At 39.0% G+C, this 23,414-nt stretch overlaps 1 long non-coding RNA gene across 2 annotated transcripts in view; it reads left to right on the top strand.

Annotated features, from left to right (window-relative positions):
* Positions 1 to 23,414, top strand: part of LOC122211056 — a 401,702-nt gene that overhangs the window by 365,963 nt on the left and 12,325 nt on the right. The window contains exons 4-5 of one of the 2 annotated variants that reach the window (XR_006198451.1): positions 8,206 to 8,322; positions 17,113 to 17,189. This is a non-coding gene — a long non-coding RNA (uncharacterized LOC122211056). The remainder of the gene's footprint in view (positions 1 to 8,205; positions 8,323 to 17,112; positions 17,190 to 23,414) is intronic. The other variant, XR_006198452.1, reaches the window with a different exon arrangement.

The raw sequence follows: 23,414 nt of genomic DNA, 5'->3' as shown, positions 1-23,414 counted from the left end.
TATTTATTTTTTTGTTTCCCCAATATTGAAATAAAATTTTCCTAACATGCGGCAAAGATGCAAGAATTTATAATAAACACCCACATACCCATGACCTAGATTCTACTGTTAACATTATAGTATGCTTGCTTTTTCATGTATCTATTTATCTACCCATTTGCTCCATTATATTTTTGATGCATTTCATAGTCAATTACAGACATTAATATACTTCCCCTAAATTTCAGCATGTATATAACTAAAGTTCAATATTTATTTACAGATTTTTTTCTCTCGAAATAAAATTTGTGTACAGTGAAATGTACACATTTTAAGTGTATGTTTGTTGAGGTTTTTTAAAATCATTTTTAGGGGCGCCTGGGTGGCGCAGTCGGTTAAGCGTCCAACTTCAGCCAGGTCACGATCTCGCGGTCCGTGAGTTCGAGCCCCGCGTCAGGCTCTGGGCTGATGGCTCGGAGCCTGGAGCCTGTTTCCGATTCTGTGTCTCCCTCTCTCTCTGCCCCTCCCCCGTTCATGCTCTGTCTCTCTCTGTCCCAAAAATAAATAAAATACGTTGAAAAAAAAAATTAAAAAAAAAAATAAAATCATTTTTATTTTTCACCATGAAAAGTGTACTCTTTAATCCCCACCTCCCCACCCATCTCCCCTCTGATAACCATCAGTGTGTTCTCCATAGTTAAGAGTCTGTTTCGTGATTGGTCTCTTTTTATTCTTTGCTCATTTGTTTCTTAAATTCCACATAGGAGTGACATCATGATATTTGTCTTTCTCTGACTTATATTTATTTTGCTTAGCATTATACTCTCTAGATCCATCCATGTTGTTGCAAATGGCAAGATTTCATTCTTTTTTTTATGGCTAATATTCCAGTGTGTGTGTGTGTGTGTGTGTGTGTACCAATATCTTCTTTTTTCATATATCTATTGATGGACGCTTGGGCTGCTGCTATAGTTTGGCTATTGTAAATAATGCTGCAGTAAACATATGGGTGCACATATCCCTTTGAATTAGTGTTTTGGTAGTTTAGGGGTAAATACCCAGCAGTGCAATTCCCGGATTGTAGAGTAGTTCTATTTTTAATTTTTTAAGGAAACAGCATACTGTTTTCCACAATGGCTGCACCAGTTTGCATTCCTACCAACAGTGCATGAGGGTTCCTTTTTCTCCACATTCTCACCAATGCTTGTTGTTTATCGAGTTTTTGATTTTAGCCATTATTACAGGTATGATATGATAGCTCATTGTGGTTTTGATTTGCATTTCCCTGATGATGAGTGATGTTGAGTATCTTTTCATGTGTCTGCTGGTCATCTGGATATCTTTGGAGAAATGTTTGATCATGTCTGCTGCCCATTTTTAAATTAGATTATTTGTGTGGGTTTTTTTTTTTTTCATGTTTTGTGATATAACATCTTTCTTTATGTAGTTTGGATACCATCCCTTTATCAGGTATGTCATTGGCAAACATCTTCTCCCATGCAGTAGGTTGCCTTTTAAGTTTTGTTTGTTGTTTCCTTCACTGTGAAGAACCTTTTTATTTTGAGGTAGTCTCAAAGTTTACCTTTGCTTTTACCTCCCTTGCCTCGGGAGACATATCTGGAAAAATGTTGCTATGGCCAGTGTCAGAGAGATTACTGCCTCTGCTCTATTACAGGAATTTTATGATTACAGGTCTAACATATAGGTCTTTAATCCATTTTTTTTAATGTTCATTTATTTTGAAACAGAGAGAGACAGCGAGGGAGAGTATGAGCGGGGCAGGGGCAGAGAGTGACGAAGACACAGAATCTGAAGCAGAGGCTCCAGGCTCTGAGCCATTAGCATAGAGCTTGCCATGGGTTTCAAACCCACGAGTCCTGAGATCATGACCTGAGCTGAAGTTGGACGCTTCACAGACTGACCACATAGGTGCCCCCATCTTGAAAGCATTTTAAGTTATTTTTGTGCATGGTGAAAGACAGTGGTCTAGTTTCATTCTTTTGCATGTAGCTGTCCAGTTTTCCCAACACCATTTGTTGAAGAGACTATCTTTTTCCCATTGCATATTCTTTCCTATTTTGTCAAAGATTAATTGACCATATAATTGAGGGTTTTTCTGGGTTTTCTGTTCTACTCCCTTATGTGTCTATTTTTATGTCAGTACCATACTGTTTTAATTACTACCACTTTGTAATACAGTTTGAAATCTGGAATTGTGATACCTCCCGTTTTTCCATTTTTAAGATTGCTTTGGCTATTCGTGGTCTTTTGTGGTTCCATACATATTTTAGGATTATTTATTCTAGTTCTGTGAAAAATGCTGTTGGCATTTTGATAGGGACTGCATTAAATGTGTAGATTGCTTTGAGTAGTATAGACATTTTAACAATATTTGTTCTGCCAACCCATGAACATGTAATGTCTTTCTTTCTTTCATCAATGTTTTATAGTTTTCAGACTCTCACCTTTTTGGTTCAGTTTATTCCTAGATATTTTTTTGGTGCAGTTGTGAATGGGGTTGTTTTCTTAGTTTTACTTTCTGCTGTTTCATTATCGATGTATAGGAATACGGCAGATTTCTGCATATTGGTTTTGTACCCTGCATCTTTACTGAATTCATTTATCAGTTCTAAGAGTTTTGTTGAGGGAGTCTTTAGGGTATCCTACATGTAGTATCATGTTACCTGCAAAGAGTGAGAGTTTCCTTCATTCTTACCAATTTGGATGCTTTTTATTTCTTTATGTTGTCTGACTGCTGTGGCTAGGACTTCTGGTATTACGTTGAATAAAAGTGGTGAGAGTAGACATCCTTGTCTTATTCTTGACCTTAGGAGAAAAGCTCTCAGTTTTTCCCCATTGAGTATGATGTTGGCTGTGGGTTTTTCATGAGACCTTTATTATGTTGAGATATGTTTCCTCTAGACGTACTTTCCAGAGGTTTTGTATTATGAATGGTTGTTGTACTTTGTCAAATGCTTTTTCTACATCTTTTGAAATATTCACATGGTTTTTTTTTTTTCGTTTCTCCTATCCATGTGACATATTATGTTCATTGTTTTATGAATATTAAACCACACTTGCATCCCAGGAATAAATCCCACTTGATTGTGAATGATTTTGAAAAATATATTGTTGGATTTGGCTTACTAATATTTTTTGAGGATTTTGGCATTTGTATTCATGAGAGATAGTGGCCTGTAGCTCTTTCAGTTTAGTTTAGTTTTAGTTTTTGTTTTTTTTTTTTTTTTTTTCTGGTGTTCTTTATCTGCTTTTGGTATCAGGGTGATACTGGCTTTATACAATGAATTTGGAAGTCTTCCTTCCTTTTGGATATTTGGAAATAGTTTGAGAAGAACGGATATTAACTCTTCTTTAAATGTTTTGGTGGAATTTGCCTGTGAAGCCCTCTGGTGCTGGACTTGTTGTGAGTTTTTTGATTTCTGATCAGTTTCATAGCTGGTTATTTGGTCTGTTCAGATTTTCTATTTCTTCCTGTTTTTGTTTTGTTAGGTTATATATTTCTAAGAATTTATCCATTTCTTCTAAGCTATCCAATATTTTGGTATACAGGTTTATCATAGTATTATGTTGTGATTGTATTTCTGTGGTGTTGTTGGTTGTCATTTCTCCTCTTTTATTAGTAATTTTGTGTATTAGGGTCCTCTCTCCCTCTCTCTCTCTCCCTCCCTCTCTCTCTCTCTCTCTCTCCCTCCCTCTCTCTCTCTCCCTCCCTCTCTCTCTCTCTCTCTCTCTTTATGAGTCTTGCTGGAGATTTATCAATTTTGTTGGGCTTTTCAAAGAACCAGCTCCTGGTTTCACTGATCTGTTCTATTGTTTTTTTAGTTTCTATATCACTTATTTCTGTTCTAATCTTCATTCTTTCCTTCCTTTTGCTGAGTTTGGATTTTATTCTTCTTTTTCTAGCTCTTTAGATGTAAGATTATTTATTTGACATTTTACCTGCTTCTTGAAATAGGCCTTTGTTGCTACAAACCTCCCTCCTAGAACCACTTTTACTGCATCCTAGAGATTTTGGACTGTTGTGTTTTCATTTTCATTTGTTTTCATGTAATTTTTGATTTCTTCTTTGATTTCTTGGTTGACCCATTCATTGTTTAATATCATGTTGTTTAACTCCCATGTATTTGTGCTCTTTCCAGGTTTTTTGTTGTGGTTGATTTCTAGTGTCATAGCATTCTGGCCAGAAAAGATGTATCCTAGTGTTTTCTATATATAGTATCAGGTAATCCGCGTATAGTGACAGTCTTACTTATTATCAATTTGGATACCTTTTCTTTTTTTCTGTATGATTGCTGTGGCTAGGACTTCCAGCATTATGTTGAATAAAAGTGGCAAGAATGGACATCCTTGTCCATTTCCTGTTCTAGAAGAAAAGCTTTCAATTTTTCACTATTGAGGATGATGTTAGCTGTGGGATTGTCATAAATGGCCTTTATTATGTTGAGGTGTATTCCCTCTAAACCCACTTTGTTGACAGTTTTTATCGTAAGTGGATGTTATATTTTGTCAATTTTTTTTCTGCGTCTATTGAGATAATCATATGGTGTTTATTCTTCCTGTTGTTAATTTGTCACATTTATTTGTGAATATTGAACCACCTTGTATCCCTGGAATAATTCCCACTCTTAATATATTTTTGATTTCACTTTGCTAATATTTTCTTGATGATTCTTGCACTGTGTTCATCAGGAGTATGGCCTATAGTGGGTTGTTTTTTGTATTCTTTGTCTAGTTTTGGTATCAGAGTTATGCTGGTATTGTAGAATGATGTGGAAGCTTTCCTTCCTTTTCTATTTCTTGAATGGTTTGAGCAGAATAGGTATTAACTCTTTTTTAGACATTTCTTAGAATGCACCTGTGAATCCATCCGGTCTTGTACTTCTGTTTGTTTGGAGTTGTTTTTTTTTCCTTTAGTGTTTATTTATTTTTGAGAGAGACAGAGACAGAGACAGACAGGGAGTGAGCGGGGGAAGGGCAGAGAAAGAGGGAGACACAGAATCAGAAGCAGTCTCCAGGGTCTGAGGTGTCAGCACAGAGCCCAATGTGGGACTCAAACTCACGGACCTTAGATCATGACCTGAGCCAAAGTCAGATGCTTAATCTACTGAGCCACCCAGGTGCCCCTTGGAGTTTTTTGATTACTTATTCAATTTCCTTCGTAGTAAGTAGTTTGTTCAGATTTCTATTTCTTCCTTGTTCGGTTTTAGAATATTATAGGTTTCCAGGAATTGATTCATTTCTTCTAGGTTGCCCAATTTGTTGGCACATAACTTTTTGTAGAATATAATCCTTTGTATTTCTGTGGTGTCAGTTTTACTTCTCTTTATTTTTGATTTGAGCCCTCTCTTTATCTTGATGAGTCTGGCTAAAGGTTTATCAATTTTGTTGATATTTTGAAAGAACTAGCTCTTGGCTTTATACTATAACATTTGACATTTTAATTATTATGTCTCTTGGTGTGGACCTCCTTGAGTTCTTCTTGTCTGGGGTTCTCTGGACTTCTTAGACCTGGATGTCTGTTTCCTTCTCCGTATTAGGGATGTTTTCATCTATTTCTTCAAGTAACTTTCCTTCCCCTTTCTCTCTAGCTTTTACTTCTGAAACCCCAGTAATGCAAATACCTGATATTGTCCCAGAGATCCCTTAATCATTATTTTTAAAAATTCTTTTTTCCTTTTTGGTGTTCAGTTTGGGTGCTTTCCAATAGCCTGTGTTCAGATCACTGATACGTTCTTCTGCATCCTCTAATCTTCTAGTGCGGATTTGACTTCACTGACTGTATTCTTCAGTTCTGATTGGTCCTTTTTTATATTTTCTCTCTCTTTGTTGAAGTTCTCATGGAGTTCAGTCTTCTGCCTGAGCATCATTATGACCATTACTTGTAACTCTTTATCAGGTAGATTGCTTTTCTCCATTTTGTTTAGTTCTTTTTCTGGAGTTTTGTCTTGTTTTTCATTCGGAGTAAATGCTTTCTCCTTATTTTGTTTGACTTTCTGTGTTTCTACGAATTTGATAGAAGAGCTACTTCTCCTAGCTTTGTGGGAATGGCCTTGTGTATGAACATCCCCTGTATAGACCGTGTACCTGGTGGCTTTGGCTGGCTGGGGCCGTAGCAAGCATGGGCTGGGGGTCCCGGGGTGTTCCATGTAGGGGGCTCCCCAGGGGATGGCAGGAACTGAAGCAGGCTAAGACCTGGTGGTCACCAGAGTTCTCCACACACGGGGAACCCTAGCAGGATAGAGCTGAGGTGGGCACAGGCTAGGAGATCTCAGGGCACTCCACACAGAGTGCGCCCTGGTGAGTCATCTGCACTTGAAGCAGTAGTGGGCCGCTTTGTACCTGTGTCACCTTAGCAAGACAGAGCTGTAATAGGTGCTATCTGTGGGTGTCCTGGAGCTGCCTTGTGATGGCTGGAAAGAGCAAATTTTGTTTTAAAATTATGGACTTGAATTATGGCTTCACTTCTCAGCTGTCTCACTTGGGCGCAGTTTCCAGAGTCCCTTGGAGTCTTAATTTTCTGATTAGTAGCAAAGGTGTCTAATATGTACCTTTTAGGTTTGCTGTGAGGTTGAATAAGCTAATTAGAGAATCTGGTAAGGTTTCCAGTGCTCAAGAAATGATCATCACTCCATAAAATGAAACCTTTAGAGACAAGAGCCAGTTAGCTTGACATTGAGAAACTGTGTAGTCAATGTAAAGGTAGACCCACGTGTTACTATAACTTGAACAGAAGACTCTTCTATGGAAGTGTGAATCCACATGCTATGTGCATGGTGGGTGCTTGAAGTTAGCTTCTTTGTCTACGGAAGGTGGGCCTATAATTTCCAGAGGCGGTGCTGCCTCTCTGATTCCTTGCTACCCTCTCACCCTTGCATGAGCATCTTTGGCCAATCTTCTGCTTGATGCGTTTGCTTCATTATTTACAACATTGGGCTACCCCTGGGCTAGGGGTAAGGCTAATGTCAGCTCCTAGTTTTGCACAAACAGTTCTGCTGACAGAGGGCAGAAGGAAGAAAACAGACACAGGGAGGAGAAGCTTCGATGACTGCTTGCCAAATCCCTGCTCGTGAACTTTCTCAGTGAAGAAAAGCTCTCTAAAGCCACACTCACATTTTGTTTCTTTTTCAAAATTGAGTCTGACCCTTATTCTTTATCACATTACCCTCTCTGAACGATCTCCAAATACTCGGAGCCACTCACGGCTTTGCCGTATCTAACATACATGCCCTAATCCCCTCCTTTCTGGGGAGTTTTTCTTAGATGTGCATGATGAATGTGGAGAGATTTGCTAGCAGGTGAGGCAAGGATCATCCCCAGGCTCTGTGGGGGACGGTGTGGCAAACAAAGGCAGTGGACCTAGGATTCACTGCCCTGCTTGTGAGGATGGGGAACAGGGCCAACAGGGGCCATTCAACACAGTATTCCCAGCATGTGGCCTAGAGAAGGTGTTCAGAAAATATTTGCCAGTCTAAAGGTGAGCCTTGCCTGGGAAACCTGTTAGTCTGTCTGCTTATTGTCAATAATCTAACAAGATGCTATGCCCTCAAAGAGTTTGTAAATCTCATCCCTCTACCCCAGTCAAGTAATATCTTTGGTAGGGTTCCTAGACCCTTCCTTGAATACCCCCAGGGCAGCCCCACAGAAATCAACAGGAGACGGGAGACTAATTTTGGATACAGACTGAGCTGGGTTCAAGCTGTCCAAAAAATCAGTTTAATAATATAAAATACTAGGGATATGGGAGGCCAAGAAAGGACTACCAATTCTCGGGGTCTCCTAGCAGCTCTATTGCAGCCTCTTTGGGGAAGCCACCCCTTTGTCTTGGTCACCCCTTCGTGGCACGGTGCTCAGGTTAAGTCGGTTCTGTTGGGAGAGGAATGACTGAACATAAGTTAACGTAAATTGAACACGGTTTTAACACACACACATGCGTGCATTCCTTCATTCCCTTTACCTATTTTGCCCCCACTCCCCATGTCTCCGATACAGGCTCCCTTTCTACAGACGTCTATCCCTTTGCCCCTGTTGCTAACTTAGATTTCCCTGTAATTTACTCATTCTGGGCCTGGCCCAGAGCAAGTGTTCTAATGAACAAGTTTCTGGCTCAGGGGCCTAAGCACAAAATGTTGGTGGGTGATATGATTGTTCCTGGGACACACATAGGTACTCAGTTGTCTTTACCACCCATGTTTATTTTCTTCCCAGAGCTTGAAGGAGGATCCAGCCTGCTTCTCACACCACTGAAGTTCCCTCTTCATCACCTTGGCTTTGCACTTCCCGGAATGGAACTGCTTGTTAACTCTCTGAACTAGCCCAAAGCAGGTAATATTCAAAGCAGTTCAATCCAAAGAGCTATTTTTACAAGTCTGCTGGGAGATAACATAGGGGATAAAGCAGATTCCAGAAATACTACTGATAAGACCCAGCTTTGGGGAGAGGAGAAGGGAGAGGCTGAGGGATGGATATGGGACTCCAGTGGTCCCCATCCTTCCTCCTTTTTTTTTTAATTTTAACTTTAATTAATTTATTTTTTTATTTTAGAGACCGCATGAGCAGGGGAGAGGGGCAGAGGAGAGGAGAGGGAGAGAGTGAGAAAGAGAGACAGAGAGAGAGAGAGAAAATCTTAAACAGACCCCATGCTTAGTGTGGAGACATGGGCTCAATCCCACCACCCTGGGATCATAACCTGAGCCGAAATCAAGCATTGGATGCTCAACCGAGTGAGCCACCCAGGTGTCCTCCCCCTCCTTCTTCCTTCTATGCAGTTTCATTCCTAAAGCAAAACAATCCCTGGGGACTTGGAGGTGGGGTGGCGATGGGGGCTAATTCTAGGAGGTGGAATAGGGAGAGAAACATGAACAGCCGCAGCCAGCAATCTGTGAAATGTCAATAGGAAGAGAGAGAAGCCTTGATCACACTTCCACAATGTTCAGGTTAAGTCCAGTCCTGCTGGGAGAGTAATAATAACCATGACAACAGTAACAGTTAACGTACCGAACCACTGTAAACATTGTTTAGTTTAATACACACATGGACGTACATACACAAAGGAAACACTATTCTTACTCTGTTTACTAGTAAGGAACCTGGAACTAGGAGCAGTTAAGGAAGTTGTCTGAGATTCTGCAGTTGGGAAGTGGTAGCATCTCATGTGATCCTAAGTAGTCTGGCTCCAGAGATTCTCTTCCACCCTTACAACCTATATTCCAGGACTCTTGCTTCAGGTTTTTCAAAAAATGTATGCACATACAAATATGCACACTTAAAACATAAACTCTTTTTATTATTAAAAAGGAGTCACACACATCCCTCATTTAATATTTTGGGAACAATGGTGGGGACTGAGTTATTCTATGTCCCTGCCAGTTACTTTATAACAGATTTATTGAGATCTATTTCATTTTCCATAAAACCTAACCTTTTAAAGGATGTATCTCAGTGCTTTTTGGTATATTCACAGGGTTGTGCAACAATCCCTACCTAATTTTGGAACATTTTCATCCTTCAGGAACAATCCCATTACCATTAGCAATCATTCCCATTGCCTCTTTTCCCCAGAATCTGGTAACCACTAATCTACTTCCTGTCTCTACCGAAATGCCTATTCTGGGCACGTCATATAAATGGGCTCATAGAACATGTGGCCTTTTGTAACTTGTTTTTTTCACTTAGCATGTTTTCAAGGTTCATCCAAGTGGTGGCAGGTGTCAGTACTTACTATGTTTGATTATTATTCCATTGTATGGATAGAACATAATTTGTTCATCAATTCATCTACCGTTTCACTTGTTTCTACCTTTTGGCTATCGTGAAGAATGCTATAGTGAACATTCATTTGCAAGTTTATGCAGACACTACGTTTTCATTTTGGGGTGTTTGCCTAGGAGTAGAATTGCTGGATTACATGGTAACTCTATGTTTCACTTTGTGAGGAACTGGCAGTCTGCTTTCCCAGCGCTGTCAGTGCAGAGCCCGATGAGGGACTCGAACTCACGAACCGTGAGATCATGACTTGAGCCAAAATCAAGAGTCAGATGCTCAACCAACTGAGCCACCCAGGCACCCCATAAATAACGTTCCAATAAACATGGGGGTGCATATATCATTTTCAATTCGTGTTTTCATTTTCTTTGGGTAAATACCCAGTGGTGGAATTTACTGGATCATGGGGTCTTTCTATTTTTAATTTTTTGTGGAACCTCCATACTGTTTTCCACAGTGGGGGTACCAATTTACATTTTTATGAACAGTGTTTGAGGGTTCCCTTTCTTCCAAATCTTTGACAACACTTATTTCTTGTTTTGGTAATAGCCACTCTGATTAGAGTAAGGTGATATCTTATTATGGTTTTGATTTGCATTTCCCTAATGATCAGTGATGTTGAGCATCTTTTCATGTGTCTACTTGCCATCTGTAGGACTTCTTTGGAAAAATGTCTAATTGGGTTCTCTGCTCATTTTTTAAATCAGTTTTTTTGTGCATTGTTATATGTACTATATTTTGACTATTAGTCTCTTACCAGATATATCATTTGAAAATATATTCTCCCATTCTCCCTGACTTGTTGATGGTTTCCTTTGCAAAAACTTTTCATTTTGGTGTAGTCCCAATAGTTTATTTCTGCTTTTATTTTTCTTGCCTGAGAAGACATAGCCATAAGTATATTGCTAAGGCAAATTTCCAAGAGATTACTGCCTGTGTTTTCTTTTAGGGGTTTTATAGTTTCAAATTTCACAGTTAGGTCTTTAATACATTTTTACTTTATTTTTGTATATGGTATAAAAGTGGTCCAGTTTTCCCAATGCCATTATTTGAAAAGACAGCCTTTTCCTCATTGTATATTCTTGCCTCCTTTGTTGAATATTAATTGACCATATAAGCATGGTTTTATTTCTGGTGTCTCCATCCTGTTCTATTAATCTGTGTTTATTCTGTGCCAGTACCATACTGTTTTCATTAATAGCTTTATAGTATATATAGTAATAGCTTTATAGTATGTAGTGTTGTATATATGTAGTATATATACTATAGTATAGTATAGCTTTATAGAAATCTGGGATTGTGATGCCTCCAGCTTTGTTCTTCTTAAGATTGATTTGGCTATTTGAGATATTTTGTGGTTCCATAGAAGTTTTAGGATTATTTGTTCTAGTTCTGTGGAAAATGCTATTGGTATTTTGATAGGGATTGCATTGAAAATGTAAACTGCTGGGGCACCTGGGTGGCTCAGTCAGTGAAGCGTCTGACTTCATCTCAGATCATGATCTCATGGTTTGCATGTTTGAGCCCCACATCAGGTTCTCTACTATCAGCACAGAGCCCACTCTGTCCCCCTCTCTCTCTGCCCCACCCCCTGCTTGCACCCTCTCTCTCAAACTAAAAAAATGTAAATTACTTTGGGTAAGGATAGACATTTTAAGGATAATAATCCTTTCCATTTGGTATTCATGAACATGGTATACCTTTCCATTTGTTTGTGTCATCTTCAATTTCACTTCAGAGTATAGGTCTTCCACCTCCTTTGTTAAATTTATTCCTAAATACTTTATTCTCTTTGGTGCAATTGTAAATAAGATTATTTAAAAATTTCTCTTTCTGGTAGTTATTAGTGTATTGAAATGGAACAGATATCTGTATATTAATTTTGTGTCCTGCAACCTTACTGAATTCATTTCTTCGTTCTAGTAGTTTTTTGGTGGAGTCTTTAGGGTTTTGTGTATATAGTAACAGGTCATATGCAAATAGTGTCAGTTTTACTTATCAATTTGGATGCCTTTTCTTTTTCCTGTATGACTGCTGTGGCTAGGCGCTTCCTGTACTATGTTATATAAACGTGGCAAGAGTAAATATCCTGGTCTTTTCCTGATTTTAGAAGAAAAGCTTTCAGTTTTTCACCACTGAGGATGATGTTAGCTGTGGGTTTTCGATATATGGCCTTTATTATGTTGAGGTGTATTCCCTCTAAGCTCATTTTAGGGGCATTTTTATCATGAATGGATGTTGTATTTTGTCAAATGCGTTTTCTGCATTTGAGATCATCATGTGGTGTTCATTCTTCCTTTTGGTAATTTGTTACATTGATTTGTGAATACTGAATCACATGCATCCCTGAAATAAGTCCTACTTGATTGTGCTAAATGATCCTTTTAATATATTGTTGACTTCTGTTTGTTAATATTTTGTTGAGGGTTTTTACATCTATGTTCATCAGGGATATTGGTCTATAGCAGGTTTTTTTTTTTTTTTGGTAGTGTCTTTGGTTTTGGTATAAAGGTAATGCTGGTGTTGTAGAATGAATTTGGAAGCTTTCTATCCTCTATTTTTGGAATCATTTAAGAATAGGTATTAACTGTGCTTTAAATGTTACAATGCACCTGTGAATTCATCCAGTCCTGGACTTTTGTTTGTTGGGGGGGGGGGATTTGATTACTGATTCAGTTTCAGAAGATTGTATGTTTCCAGGAATTTACCCATTTCCTCTAGGTTGTTCCATTTGTTGGGATATAATTTTTCAATCAATTCTTTAATAATTTTTTTATTTCTGTGTTGCCTGTTATTTCTTTCATTTTTTAAAATAAAAAGAAATATTTAAATTCAACTTAGTTAACATACAGTGTAGGATTTGGTTTCAGGAGTAGAACCCAGTGATTCATCACTTGCATATAACACCCAGTGCTCATCCTAACAAGCACCCTCCTTAATGCCCATCACCCATTTAGCCCATTCCCCCACACAACACCCCACCAGCAACCCTTGTTTGTTCTGTGTATTTAAGAGATCATGGTTTGTCTTCCTCTGTTTTTATCTTATTTTTCCTTCCCTTCCCCTATGATCATCTGTTGTGTTTCTTAAATTCCACATATGAGTGAAAACGTATTTGTCTTTCTCTGACTTGTTTCACTAAGCATAATACACTCTAGTTCCATCCACGTTGTTGCAAATGGCAAGATGTCATTCTTTTTGACTGCCAAGTAGTAGTCCATTGTGTGTATATAAATACCACATCGTCTTTATCCAATCATCAGTCAGTGGACATTTGGGCTCTTTCCATTATTTGGCTATTGTTGATAATGCTGCTATAAACATTGGGGTGCATGTGCCTCTTCGAAGCAGCATTGGTATCCTTTGGATAAATACCTAGTAGTGCAATTGCTAAGCTGTAGCGTAGTTCCATTTCTTTAATTTTTTGAGGAAACTCCAGAGTGGCTGCATCAGTTTGCATTCCCTCCAACAGTGCAAACGGCTCCTTTGCCAACATCTTTCTCGGAATCCTTGCCAACATCTGTTGTTTCCTGAGTTGTTAATGTTAGCCATTCTGACACATGTGAGGTGGTATCTTATTGTGGTTTTGATTTGTACTTCTCTCATGATGAGTGATGTTGAGCATCTTTTCATGTGCCTGTTAGCCATCTGGTTGTCTTCATTGGAAAAGTGTCTATTCATGTCTTCTGGCCATTTCTTCGCCGGATTATTTGTTTTTTGTGTATTGAATTTAATAAGTTCTTTATAGATTTTGGATACTAGCCCTTTATCAGGTATTTGCAAATATCTTCTCCCATTCTGTAGGTTGCCTTTTAGTTTTGCTGATTTGTTTTGTTTGCTGTGCATAAGTTTATTATCTTGATGAGGTCCCAATAGTTCATTTCTGCTTTTATTTCCTTTGCCTCTGGAGACATGTGGAGTAAGAGGTTGGTGACTTTTTCTTCTCTAGGATTTTGATGGTTTCCTTTCTCACAGTTAAGTCTTACAACATACAGAAAATAAATTCAAAACAAAGCAAGTGGTCCAGTATCATGTTGCTGTCCAGTTTTCCCAGTACCATTCACTGAAGAGACTTTTTTCCATTGGATACTCATTCCCACTTTGTCAAAGATTAGTTGGCCATACATTTTTAGGTCCATTTCTGAGTTTTCTATTTTATTCTGTTGATCTATTTTCTGTTTTTATACAAGTACCATGCTGTTTTGATGATTATAGCTTTGTAATACAGCTTAAAGTCCAGAATTGTGATGCCTCCAGCTTTGGTTTTCTTTTTCAACATTACTTTGGCTATTCCAGGTCTTTAATGGTTCCACACAAATTTTAGGACTGTTTGTTCTAGCTCTGTGAAGAATGCTTGTGTTATTTTGATAGGGATTGCACTGAATGTGTAGATCGCTTTGGGTAGTATTGACATTTTACCAATATTTGTTCTTCCAATCCACGAGCATAGAATGTTTTCCCATTTCTTTGTGTCTTCTTCAATTTCTTTTATAAGGTTTCTATAGTTTTCAGCACACAGCTATTTTACCTCTTTGGTGAATTCATGTATCAGTTCTAGCAGTTTTTTGATGGAGTCTTTTGGGTTTTCCATGTAGAGTATCATGTCGCCTGTGAAGAGTGAACATTTGACTTCTTCTTTGCCAATTTGCCTTTTATTTCTTCCTGTGGTCTGACTGCTGAGGCTAGGATTTCCAGTACTATGTTGAATAACAGTGGTGAGAGTGGACATCCCCATTGTTTTCCTGACCTTAGGGGAAAAGATCTCAGTGTTTCCCCATTGAGATGAAATTAGCTGCGGGCCTTTCATATATGGCTTTTTATGATGTTGGGGCATGTTCCTTCTATTCCCTATTACTTTTATTCCTTTTATTTTCTATTCTCAATTTCATTTATTTTTATTCTGATCTTTTTATTAACTGTGGGATTTTTTTCCCCTCATTCCTTCAGGAGTTTGATTAGATGGAGATTTTCTTGTTTCTTGAGGTAGGCCTGTAGGTGCTTAATCTACTACCTTTACTACAGGCTTGCTTTTACTAATGAAATTTCTTTTATATTTTTCTTAGCCCCAGTTATGGCCTTTTTATTCCACTTAAAGAATTCTCTAACATTTTTTGTAAATCTTTGCCCATTTTTGAAATGATTCTCAGAGAGGAAAGAAAATGCAAATGTAAAGTCCTTTACATATTCTGGATACAAGTGCTTTAGTAGATAGGATTTCCAAGAATATTTTCCCATTTGGTGGGCTGTAGTTTTATTTTCTGGATGTTTAAATATATATATATTTACTTTCAGTGGAGTCTTTTTCCTCCCATTGCTGGTGCTTTTGGTGTCCTGTAGAAGAAACCATTGCCTAACCCAAGGTCATGAGGTTCTTCCAAGAGTTTACAGTTTTCATCATTTAAATGTAGGCCTGGTATCCATGGAAGTTAATTTTTGTGTATGGGGTGAAGTGAAGGTAGGTCTAGCGCTATTCTTTTGCATGAAGATATCCAGTTGTCCCAGCACCATGTTGAAAATCCACCGGTTAATTTTTTAATCATAGCACATTTATTATTTTATAACCATGGTACTTAGCCTGAGTATATTTTTATTTTTTTCACTTAATCTTCCCTCAACGAAAGCCAGAACTTTTCAGTTTTATTTACCACTGTATTCACTGTGCCAAGGAGAGTGCCAGGCATCCTTATACAGTCAATAAACCTTTAATATCTGAGCTTTTACATTATGTGGAGTTGCTAATATGCATTCTTTCCCAGGTGCCTCTTGGGTCTCCTACATTGTGACTCATCACCGATTGGCATCTCAGAAGGCAGCTATTAGAAAGTAAAAGGCTCAGGGAGCTTGGGTGGCTCAGTCAGTTAAGCATCCAACTTCGGTTCAGGTCATGATCTTGAGGTTTGTGGGTTCAAGCCCCACATTAGGCTCTATGCTGACAATTCAGAGACTTCTTCGGATTCTGTGTCTCCCTTTCTCTCTCTCTGCCCCTCCCCTGCTTGTGCTCTGTCTCTCAAAAATAAACAAACGTTAAAAAATTATTTTAAAACGCAGAAGGTTCTGCATTATCAGATGCTAAGATTTCCTCATATAGGAGCCCACACTTAATCTTCTGCTAACTATACTCATCTGTCACTTCTTAAAAACAGCAACAAAGTTAAGATGTGTACAGCATGTTGACTACAATTAATACTAATGTATTTTATGTTTGCAAGTTGCTAAGAGTGAATCTTAAAAGTTCTCATCACAAGAAAAATTTGTACTTTGTAAGGTGACAGATGTTAACTGGACTTCTTATGATCATTTTGCAATGTATAAAATATGGAGTCATTATGTTATGCACCTGAAAAATATAAGATTACATGTGAAATATCAATTAAAAACAGATTAATTCTAAAATAAGCAACAAAGATGTTTTCCACCACATTTAGAACAAAAAGAATGAGTATAGGAATTCCAGGGGGAAAGTGGAATAAAAATATACATTAATAGGTTCATGTTCTTTTGAGGTTTTAAACCAGGGCCTGTATTTTTGGGTTGTCTCAAGAATGCCAGTAGCATTTTTGTTGAGGAATATTAGTGCAGCAAAAAAGCACGTGAACCAAATTTTAGGTCTTGGATCTTTTGCAATTATGACTTGGCCAATGTTGCCTTTATTTCCTCATCTGACAAACGGGACAAAAATGGTCTCTGAATAGGATAGTTTTAGAAGTGAAGATATTGTCTTAGTCTGCTCATGCTGCTATAATACCATGAACGGTATAAATTATAAAGAATAGAAATTTCTCAAAGTTCGGGAGGGTGGCCACTCCACAATCCAGGTGCCAGCAGATTTGGTGTCTGGTTGATTCACAGGTGATGCCCTCTCTGTGGGTCCTCAAGGGGGAGAAAGGGCAAGGGAGCTCTCCAGTGTCTCTTTCAAAAAAGTACAAATCCCATTCATGAGAGCTCTACCGTCATGACCTAATTAGCTCCCAAAGGCCTCACCTCCTCATGCCACCACGTTGGATATTAAGTTTTCATGGTCCAGAGTGCTATGACACCATGGAACCCCGTGTTGGATATCAGCTTTTCAGCTTATGGACTGGAGGGGGGGGGCACAAAAATTCAATCGATAGCAGATAACATATACTACAAAATCCTACCGTCAATAAGATATAAATATTTGCTACTTTCTCTAGTTATTCTCAGAACTGAGAGCAGTGAAAAAGAGAATTAGAAATGAGAATGAAAAGTCTTTTGCAAATGACTATGGTTTTATACGTTGATGATCAGTTCGTTTCTCTGCTGTACAAAGAATTCTATTGGTCATAACCGTTTTCTAAATTGCTCTTTATTTTGTATTTTCCCCTATAGCCAGGCACCAGACAGAGATATCTCTGATAACTTGCTCAGCTTTTAACAGTGGATTGAGTTCAAATCTCTTTGTACAGGTAATGGACTTCTAAATTCTTTGCATGTGTAAGCATTAGTATAGTGTATTGGGAACAAACCTGAATTTGAATCCTATATTTTCTACTTACTAGCTGTGTTACCTCTAACAAGTTAGTCAGTTATAAGTGCCTTTTCAGTTGAATGTGGGTGAATCACAACATTTAAGGAAACACTTAAAGAATCAGAACCTGAAAAAGGATGGGACCAGCATAGCTCCAGGAATCTGTTAGGAGCTACCGAACTTTGTTTTTTCAAGGCTCCAACACAGGCATCGTCAGTTCTCTTTCTCTAGCTCCGTATCACTTAAGATTCAAAGTCTGAGGCCCAGCTTAGATCACTCAATGTCCGCCCAACGTCACTCTGACAATCTCACTAAGACCTCCGCAAATGACAGAGGACGAGGTGACTCTGTGGAGAGAAAACTGCTTGATAGGGCTTGACCGCTAAAAAAGGGACTCAACCAACCCAAGGGGACCTGGCAGAAAGAGGACTGGAATAACACGTAGCTTGACTTTACTCCTTTCTAGCCCTTTGTGTCTCACTAGTGCCTCCAACCAGCCAAAGCCAACTGGCAGCTCAATGGCAAGGGAGCCCATTGATACAATTTGTGTGACGTTAGCCTCTTCGATACGATGGCGCCATAGACAAGGGTGGATGCTAGTATATAGAACATCTCTAAAATATTCATCGTATTGAATGCTTTCTTCCCTCTTATTTAGAAAAAAGGCCCATGACTTGTCTTATCCCAGATGGAAAAGTTACGCATATAAGCCCCGGTTCAGGAAATTCCTAATAATTTGGAAGTGGCCAAAGACGTGAGTCGGCGGGTTTTCCTCTTCTTCCCTGGTGCAGCCTGCTCTCAGCAAGGCCAGACCCAGCTGTGGGGTACCCCCTCCTTGAGGAGCCTCATGGAGTCTGTGGGTGGTAGTTCCTCCTCTGTGGGTGGTTCTGTGCTCCTGCCAAGGCTGAAGGAATCCACTTCAAAAGATGCCACCACCACCACTGATAAATGGAATCAGAAGGGCACTGTTTCAGCTCAGACTGTTTCTAAGCACTTTCACCAGGCCGCGTTTGAGGGGTATTCCTCTTCTCAGCAGCCTTGGGTAATGATGGGGGTTCCTCTTCTCAGCAGCCTTGGGTAATGATGGGGGTGGGCGTCCCTACCAGGCAGCCATTTCTCTGTCAACTACCAACTTATCCCTCAGTGTTAGAAAGGCAGGGGAGAGGAGGGGCTCAGCTGTGGCCTTTGTGTTCCCTCTTGTTTCCATGTGCTAAATAAGGTTGGAATACTTCGCAGTTTACCCTACAAGGGTAATCTCTTCATGCATTAAAAATAGACTAAGTTAGACTTACACGTCTCTTCCATACTTTTCAAATGAATTTGATTGCTGGCTTAGGAAAAGAGACGAAAATAGATACTTGTAGAAAAGGAATATTTTGTTTTTGGAAAGGCAGCGTTGAAATGGGGCTCCCAAACCTGGATATGGGGGATCAGCTGACCTTGGTAAAGTCGTTCTCCTCTGTGGGCCTTCATTTCAACATTTGCAGTAAGATTTGTGTAGGTAAGAAAGATTGAAGTATTCACTGTGACCCAATATACCTAGAAGAATGTCCCCTAGTAGATGTGCTGATAAGGAATTATACCTCTAAAAGGTATAATTCACCCCTTTCTCCTGTTCTGCAACCCCTACCGCTGGTAGCCACCAATCCGTTCTCCATATCTATGATTTACCTTTTGAATATCTTGACTTGTAGATTCCAAACGTTTATGTTTCCATTTTTCTTTATTATGAAAATACTAAGACATGAAAAGGCACAAGGAAAGAAGGATGAGATTGTTTTTATAAAGCACAGTGTTGCTTTTGATCTCTGTGCTGGAAAAGTAGTGTGCAGTAATATAAGGAAAACGTAGGATTTTGGACTTAGGCCCAAATCTCAAAGCTGCCACTGAGGTGCTGGTACTGAGGCCACTCAGCTACAAAAAATAATATTTATAGCCTAAGATGTAAAGGTGCCTTTTATTTAGAAGTACTTTGCACGTACTGGTCATTCGTTAATGGGGGCTCTCTGTGTTCACATTTGTTTACATTTGTCTAAAGCATAAGAGACTCTTAAAAACTGAGAACAAACAGGGTTGATGGGGGGTGGGAGGGAGGGGAGGTGATGGACATTGAAGGGGGCATCTTTTGGGATGAGCACTGGGTGTTGTATGGAAACCAATTTGACAATAAACTTCTATATTTTTTAAAAAGCCACTAAAAGATCTTGGGGAGAAGACTAGGCCGCACTCTCTTGATCTTGGTTGACTGGTAACCCTGCACTGGCTCTTTCTTCTCTAGGACAATATTAATATTGAATGTGCACCTTGATGAATGATAGGCGCATTGCGCAAACCACTTAGTTTCCACAAGGTGGTCCGAGAAATGTAGCAGCCATACCAGGATCTTCTAAAAAGTCAAGTTAAATGGATTCCTGTCCCACTTTTCCCTTGGAAATTTGTTTCCATCAGGAGGTGGAACTAAGTCAGCAAGGGGCTTCTAAGCCAACTTTGTGACAAGATTCCCTTCTCTTAGTGGACAACATAGAGTACTGGTACCAGTGTAGACTCTAGATCTAGATAGTCCAAGTTCGACATTTGACTTTCTATCTCCTGACTTCAGACAACTGAAGTCTTCCTCGGTATCTTGACTTGAAAGGAAGGTCAGTAATTGTACCAAATTTAAAGGGTTGCTCGGCCAATTCTATGCGTCAGTGTGTTTAAAGTACCTAGAACGGTACTTAACCACATAGTAAATGATACACAAATGTTAATAAAAGAGGTGGTCAGGTGGTAAAATCTCTGATTCGGGAAATTCCTAACAATTTGGAAGTGGCCAAAGGCATGAGTCAGTAGTTTTTTTCTCCTCTGTATTTTTAATATAGAAACTTCATTATTCATGGGCTTAGCTGTCGACATCCTTACTATTAATTATTATTAATGAACCTAGATGTCACTGGGAGTCTCTCTGCCCATAGAGATATTAGTGGCTTTGACTTAATGCCCTAGGCTTCAATGATCAGGATAAATGTAGAGTCCTCTCCTTGACTTTGAATATGTCTGACATTGTCATAGGGACTGAAAATTATGGCTAAAGTGTATTTCTCTGTCATGTCAAAGGGAATCTGAAGGTAAATGTAAGATTTACAAGATTGTGACTATCCTGTAAAAGCAAGAACCTGGATTCCTTCTGTCATTCAGATGTACCTCATCACTTCATTCCCAAAGTCACTTTATCCTCCTACACAGCTGTTGCTGGAACTCCAGCCATCACGTCCCAGTTGCAGGCCAGAAGGAAATTTTTTAAAATGTGAAGAAAAAAAATGACATTGACATTCATTTATTCTATTTTTAAGCAATCTCTACACCCAACGTGGGACTCAAACTTACAACCCCGAGATCAAGAGTGGCATGCTCTACCGACTGAACCAACCAGGGCCCCCATATTGACTCTTTTTAAAGAATCCTTGACAGAAATTCTAGAAAATAATTATGCCTTTGTCTCTGTGGCTAGAATGTAATCACTTGGCCTTACCTACCTACCAGAGAGGATCAACAGTAGCCCTTTAAATGAGTACACGATCAAGGGATAGACAGGAGTAGGTAAAATGACCGTCTTTGCCATATGGTTCCCTGTCCCTGTCCCCAAACATGCTCAGACCCATGTGCCGACCTAGGTATATACTCTGCCACTCACCAGCTTTAAGAAATCTATCCCATCATATTTTCACAGTCTTTTTGAAAATCATCGTGGAGTTAGAGGTGTAGGGATCACAGGTGAGTTATTTGGCTATTTAAGCTTATATCAGTGTCCCCCAAAACTTAATCTAAGACTCCTTTCTGTCCATCCAAAAACTGTTTTCGTGAAGCCAGAGCTCCAAACCTGTGACTTTTCCTGAAGCACACAGACCCCCTGGAACATATAGCTTAGCTCCTGCCCCGTTTCTCCTCAGCTCTTTGAGGGACTCAAGTGATCAGCCAGGTAGTAAGCTGAGGAATGATAATAAGGATAGAAACCATCTGCCCAGTGCCCCAAGTACCATTGTCTCTGTTACATAACTGTAATCTCGATAACTTATTGTGGAGACTGTCGTCATCTCATTACCACCACTGAGGGAATTCAGGCTCAAGAGATGTTAGTAAACCCCACAATTTTATTTAAACAGTGCTTAATTTTGGGTGAGTTATGTATCACTCATGTATGTGTTCACTTAATATTTCCGCTATGTTTTCACGGAGGCTCAAGGAGAACATCAATGATTAAGTTGGTATTATAATCCTGGTCAAATAAGCTCCATGTTTTATATGATTTTCCATCTAATACTCGTCTCTAGTCTCATCTTCTCCAGGACAAACTCACTGCCTTCAACTTTCTGAAACCACAATAGCTTCGAGATCCCTTATCATAAAAGTCTCCTCTCAACACATTTTGGTTTGCCAATGCCATTCTTTTTTTTTTTTAAGTTTATTTATTTATTTTGAGATACAGCATGAGTAGGGGAGAGGCAGAGAGAGGGAGACAGAGAATCTCAAGCAGGCTCCTTGCTGTCAGCACAGAGCCCAATGCGGTGTGCAAACTCACAAAACCATGAGATCATATCTGAGCCGAAACCAAGAGTCTGACACTTAACTGACTGAGCCACCCCAGTGCCCCACCAATGCCATTCTCGAAATAAAACACTCAGACTTTAATTCCTAGTTGTGGGAAGTTCAGCAAAAATAAAACCAAAATAAGAAAAAAAACAAGTGTCCTGAATTAGGGCTTAAGTAATCCCTACCCCCAACATGGGGCTCCAACTCACGACACTGATATCAAGAGGCACACGCTTTACTAAGCCAGCCAGGTGTCCCTAATTCATGACGCTATTAAATATAGACAAAGAAGAAAACTAATTTTTAGAAAATAATTGTGTTACCATTGTGTTACTAGTACCAAGTGCTAAGTTGAGTATCGAGTTTTTGAAAGACCTTGGGTCGGACAGTTAAGTAATAGAGATTGGAAAGGTGGTCATGTGGCATTGAGATCAGAGTTACCTTTACTGCTCACATGAACCTCTTAATAATGACTTATTTATGGAGCAGTTTCCAAGTATCAGCTACTGTGCAAGGTATAGGACTGGAGATATCTTTTTATTCTATTTAGTAATTATTATTTCTATAAAACACAAAGGGCATCTCAGGTTCAGAAGGTCAAATAGCCTAATTAGAAACCCTCAGATAGTAAAGTAGCAACAACAAGAATCAAATCCATGGTTCTGCTGACGAAACCCAAAGCAAATTACTGAATTTTGGACCATTTTCATTTCTGCCCAAGGCCCCAGTTCCTCATCTGTAAAATCAGCAGTTCGAATCACAGCGTCTATATAAGTGATGGTGTGCTGGAGTGGACTGTGAGAGCTGATGGTTTTATTTTCCACCAAAAGCCTGCTAGAACTGATACATGAATTCAGCAAAGTCGCAGGATACAAAATTAATGTACAGAAATCAGTTGCATTCTTATATACTAATAATGACGCAACAGAAAGACAAAGAAACTGATCCCATTCACAACTGCACCAAGAATCATAAAATACCTAGGAATAAACCTAACCAAAGATGTAAAATATTTGTATGCTGAAAACTATAGAAAGCTTATGAAGGAAATGGAAGAAGATACAAAGAAATGGAAAAACATTCTGTGCTCATGGATTGGAAGAATAAATATTGTTAAAATGTCAATACCACCCAAAGCAATCTACACATTCAATGCAATCCCAATCAAAATTGCACCAGCATTCTTCTCGAAGCTAGAATAAGCAATCCTAAAATTTGTATGGAACCACAAAAGACCCCGAATAGCCAAAGTAATATTGAAGAAGAAAACCAAAGCAGGAGGCATCACAATCCCAGACTTTAGCCTCTACTAAAAGCTGTAATCATCAAGACAGCATGGTGTTGGCACAAAAACAGACACATAGACCAATGGAATCGAATAGAGACTCCAGAATCGGACCCACAAAAGTACGGCCAACTAATCTTTGACAAGCAGGAAAGAATATCTAATGGAAAAAAGACAGTCTCTTTAACAAATGGTGCTGGGAGAACTTGACAGCAACATACAGAAGAATGAAACTAGACCACTTTCTTACACCATTCACAAAAATAAACTCAAAATGGATAAAGGATGTGAGACAGGAAACCATCAAAA

The sequence above is a fragment of the Panthera leo genome, chromosome F2 (genome assembly GCF_018350215.1).
Source record: "Panthera leo isolate Ple1 chromosome F2, P.leo_Ple1_pat1.1, whole genome shotgun sequence".
Taxonomy (NCBI): domain Eukaryota; kingdom Metazoa; phylum Chordata; class Mammalia; order Carnivora; family Felidae; genus Panthera; species Panthera leo.
The sequence above is the reverse complement of the archived record's forward strand: the minus strand, read 5'-3'. Positions and strand labels throughout refer to the sequence as shown.